Source organism: Canis lupus, chromosome X (genome assembly GCF_003254725.2).
Source record: "Canis lupus dingo isolate Sandy chromosome X, ASM325472v2, whole genome shotgun sequence".
Taxonomy (NCBI): Eukaryota; Metazoa; Chordata; class Mammalia; order Carnivora; family Canidae; genus Canis; species Canis lupus.
The window spans coordinates 105,503,517-105,508,998 of NC_064281.1; the positions used below are offsets into that span (position 1 = coordinate 105,503,517).

A 5,482-nucleotide genomic window follows, 5' to 3' on the forward strand; every position below is an offset into this window, starting at 1 on the left:
AATCAATTTTTTAAGGTGACATTTATAATAGTTTCAAATAACATCAATTGATTAGGAATAAATCCAAATAAAGATGCCCAAGAGCTTTATACTGGAAACTACATAAAACTACAAAAAAAAGGACATAAAAATAGAAAAATATACCATCATTATGGATTACTAGACTCAATATGATAAAGATATCAATGCTCTCCAAATTGATGTGTAAACTCAATGCAATAGCAATCAAGATCCCAATAGGTTGTATTTTTCCATTAGGAAATTGACACACTGATTATAATATTTATATAGAGATGCAAATGTTCAAAAATATCCAAAATAGGGGCACCTGGGTGGCTCAGTCAGTTAAGCATCTGCCTTTGGCTCAGGTCCTGATCTCAGGGCCCTGGGATCAAGCCCCACATCAGGCTCCCTGCTCAGTGGGGAGCCTGCTTCTCCCTCTCTTGTTCTCCCTGCTTGTACTCTCTCTGTGTCAAATAAATAAAAATCTTAAAAAAAATAGCCAAGATGTATTGTGGATCTAAATAAGAATGATAGATCAACAAAAGACCCACAAGAAAGCAAAGGAGAATATGTTTATGACTTTTACAAAAGCAATGATTTCTTTAAAAAGACCAAAACGCACAAACCATAAACCATAAAAGAAAAAATTGATTAACTGGACTACATTACATTTAAGAAATTCTGTTTGTGGAGAGACAGTATTAAAACACTAAAAAGCAAGGCACAGAGAAGGAAACAATAGTTATATATTCTATAACTGACAAAGGGATTACTTTTATCCAAAATATATAAGAAATTCGGGGCAGCCCTGATTGCCCAGCGGTTTAGCACCGCCTTCAGCCCAGGGTGTGATCCTGGAGACCCAGGATCGAATCCCACGTCGGGCTCCCTGCATGGAGCCTGCTTCTCTCTCTGAAGTGTCTCTGACTCCCTCTCTCTCTCTCTCTCTCCCTCTCTGTGTCTGTCATGAATAAATAAATAAATCTTTTAAATATATATATATAAGAAATTCCTACAATTAAGAAAAAGGCAGAAAATTCTAGAAAAGTGGGTAAAATACTTGAACAGGCATTTTTCTTTTAGCACCATGTTAGCTACATTCCACAGATTTTTGACATATTGTATTATCATTTCAACTCATTCCAAATATTTTCTTTTTTAAATGTCATTATTATTAAATTCACATTATTTATATATAAATGTTACTGAATTATCATTATTATTTCATCAACATATTTTGTTATTTATACTTAATAATTATTCAGAAAAATGAAATACCCACGCCTACTGAATGGCCAGAATCAAGCTTGGCAATAGGATTCGTACTTCAGGTTTGCTCCTAGGGAAATGCCTATTAAGCACTCTTTGAATTTTGCATCCATTTTCTGGTTCTGAGTTTCACTGACCAAAATTTTCCAATCGCCAACTTCACCTTTGTGGAATAAAAAAGGGCCAACAGCACCAATAATAAACCATGCGTTCCCTGGGACTTTGCTCGCATTGCTTGGAAGGTAGTCTGGGCTGTGATGGTTTGAATCTGCTCCCCAGTTAAAGAGAATCCAAAGAACTCAGCAATTTGTTGTATTCCAGCAGCCAGGTTCTTTTTCAGGTCTTCATATAATAGGAACTTAATATTTTCATCATCAAGATGTTCCAATTAATGGTGGAATCAATGTAGCTTCCCCAAGAAACTTGTCCTTTCATGAACTGTCTGAATTCACCCCAAGAGCCACAGCTTGGAATATCAGGGATATCACTGTGAAAATGAAAAAATGTATTTTTACCCTAAATGTATCTTTAGGGTTTTGAAATATCACCAATATCTTAGCTTTATTCTTGAAGATGGACCCAGGTAATTTGTCATAATGGAGTTGAGTTGTCAAAATCCTTGGCGATGGGAACTGTTTCATTCTCTGGTATTTTTCTGGGTCCTCACATTCAAGAATTGGGAATTCTGGATATTCATACTTTTTTTATATTCAGCAAATATTAATTCACTAATGATGTGGAGAATCCAATTTGAACACTTTGGATAAGATGCAAGTACTATGTCATCACTTCTGGCTTCAAAGGTGTCCAAGGCATTGAAAGTTTCTGAGGTGCACATGGTGATTGGGTATGGAATCCCATGATAAATGAAAAACAAGCGAGAAAGTGCAGTTTCTTTTGATTTTTCCAAAGCTTCATCAATATAGTCAATAAATTTGGACTTATTGGCCATGCTGGCTGCCCACTGATGAACCTGTTCTGTCCAAAATATTTCCTAATTTACCATTGGGTTTCTGCTTGACCCATGGATTAAACAGAAATCTGTTGCTGAATTTCTAAGACCTTGGAAGTTTGCACTGTTGACATTATCTATCTGGAATTAATTTCTAGCTTACTTCCATTTGGTCAGAAAAATTTTCATCTGTTTTAACATGACCCAAGATTTAGTCTAGCAGGCCCACTTTATTTATAAATTCATAAAAATTTTTAAAGATTTTTAAAAATTTTTTTAAGATTTTATTTTTAAGTAATTTCTACACACAATGTGGGGCTTAAACTCACAACACCAAGATCAGGAGTCACATACTCCACCAAGTGAGCCAGCCAGGCGATCCTTTTTATTTTAATGATTTTTTTTAAGTTTCTTTCTTTCTTTTTTTTTTTTTTTAGTAATCTCTACACTCTACCTGGGGCTGAAATTCATGACCCCGAGATCAAGAATCATATGCTCTACTGATCGAGCCAGCCAGGTGCCCCTAATAAGCTCACTTTACCAGAAAAAAAAAAAAAGAAGAAGAAAGAAAAAAATATTTATTTATTTATTTACTTTCCCAGAAATATTTTTTTAAAAGATTTTATTTATTTATTTATGAGAGACAGAGAGAGAGAGAGAGAGAGGCAGAGACACAGGCAGAGGGAGAAGCAGGCTCCATGCAGGGAGCCCAATGTGGGACTAGATCCTGGGTCTCCAGGATCACGCCCTGGGCTGAAGGCGGCACTAAACCGCTGAGCCACTGGGGCTGCCCACTTTACCATAAATATTAAAGAGAATTCTTTGGGGTGAAAGCAAGTGGCCCCAGATGGTAACTGGAATCTACATGAACAAGCAAAGAGCACCAGTAAAGGTAATTATGTAACTATAAAAGCCTGTACAAATCTATATTTTATCTCCTTTCTCCTCTTAATTTAAAAAGTAAGTATTTGAAGCAATGTGTGTATAATTGTATCATTGTGCCTATAACCTCTAAAAATGTAACATATTTGCCAACAAGAGCACAAAAGAGGTGGGGGGCGGGGAAAGCAAGTTGTATTGGTTTAAAGAAATGGTACCAAATGGTTACTCAAATCCACAGGAAAAAATGAAGACAACTATAAATGGCAAATAAAAAAGCAAACACAATAAACTCTAAATATATACTTGGCGTCTTCTTTCATCAGCTTATCTTCTAGATGTAAAATCATTTGCAGTAATAGCTATAACATTGTATATTTGGGTTTGCAACATACAAAAATGTAACATGTATAACAATAATAGCACAAAATGGGGAAGAGGGAATATAGCAATATAGGTAGGAATACTTCTTTATGTTGCTCTCTCTGTGTGTCTCATGAATAAATAAATAAAATCTTGAAAAAAGAAAACAAAAAAAAGAGAGATAGCAATGTAAATCCAACTATACCAATAATAAAATTAAAGTGAATAGATTAGGGGCTATCTGGGTGGCTCAATTGGTACAGCAGATGACTCTTGATCTCAGGGTCACAAGTCTGAGCCCCACATTGGGGCTTACTTAAAAAAATAAAGTGAATGGATTAACCAATCCAATCAAGAGGCAGAGAATACAAGACTGGACAAGAGAAAACAAGATCCAACTATATGTTGTCTATGAGAAGAGTCATACTTTTTTTTTTTTAATGATAGTCACACAGAGAGAGAGAGAGGGGGGCAGAGACACAGGCAGAGGGAGAAGCAGGCTCCATGCACCGGAAGCCCGACGTGGGATTTGATCCCGGGTCTCCAGGATCATGCCCTGGGCCAAAGGCAGGCGCTAAACTGCTGCGCCACCCAGGAATCCCAAGAGTCATACTTTAGATTCAAAGATACAAATAGGTTAAAAGTCAAAAGATGGAAAAATATATATCATGCAATTAGCAACCATAAGAAAGCTGGAGTGACTCCACTAAAATCAGACAAAGCAGACACCAAGACAAAAATAATTACTAGACAGTAAGAAGGACATTATATATTGATTTAAAAAAGGTCAGTACACCAAGAACATATACCAAGTATTAACATACATGCAACTACAGCAGAGCCCCAAATACATTAAGCAAAAACTGACACGAGTGAAAGGAGAATTAGACAATTCAACAATAATAGTTGAAGACTTCAATATCTCAATTGTAATAGTAGAAAGAAAAACTAGGCAGAGATCATAAGGAAGTAGAAGTCTTGAATAGTACTATAAGCCAGCTAGAGCTAATAGAAATGTATGTATAAAACACTTGCACAAAACAAAAACAGAATATATATTCTTCTCAAGTGCACATGGAATATTCTCTACGATAGACCATATGTTAGGCAATAAAACAAACCTCAATACACTCAAAATGATCGAAACCATACAAAATATGTTCTCTGATCACAATAAAGTGAAATTAGAAATGAATAACAGAAAAAAATGGGAAATTCACAAATGTGTGGAAATTAAACAACACATTCTATTTATTTTTCTTTTTCTTTTTTTAAATTAAAGATTTTATTTATTTATTCATGAGAGACACAGAAAGAGAGGCAGAGACACAGGCAGAGGGAGAAGCAGACTCCATGCAGGAAGCCCGATGTGGGACTTGATCCCGGGACTCTGGGATTATGCCCTGAGCAAAGGCAGATGCTCAACCGCTGAACCACCCAGGTGTCCCAAGAATAAAAGAATATTTAATTATTTTTAATAAAATATTTGTTTATTTAAAGTTATTTAAGTAATCTTTACGCGCATTGTGGGGCTCAAACTCACCACCCTAAGGTCAAGAGCTTCATGTTCCTCCAACTGATCCAGCCAGGTGCCCCTAAACAACACATTCTTATACAATGGGCCAAAGAAAATACCAGAAGAGAAATTACAGAAGACTTCAAAATGAATATGAATGAACATGTAAACACAACATACCAAAATTTGTGGGATGCAGCTAGAGACGTTTACAGCTCTAAACACTTAGATTAAAAAAGAAGAAAGATTCAAACCAATAACCTAACCTTCCACCTTTAGAAACTAGAGAAGCAGAACAAAATAAACTCAAAGCAATTAAAAGGAAATAATAAAGATTTGAGTGAAAACGAATGAATTAGAGAATAGGGGAAAATCAATGAAACCAAAAGTTGGCTCTGGGAAAAGATAAAAAAAACAAAACAAAAACAAAACAAAACAAACAAAAGGCCCCCCCAAAACACCAAAATGAAAAACATTTAGCTAGGACTGACCAAGAAAAA

General features: G+C 35.6%; 1 pseudogene; it reads right to left on the reverse strand.

The window, feature by feature from the left end:
• Window positions 1–1,288: 1,288 nt before the first annotated feature.
• LOC112649143 (sulfotransferase 6B1-like) lies at window positions 1,289–2,224 on the reverse strand (annotated as a pseudogene).
• Window positions 2,225–5,482: the final 3,258 nt, after the last annotated feature.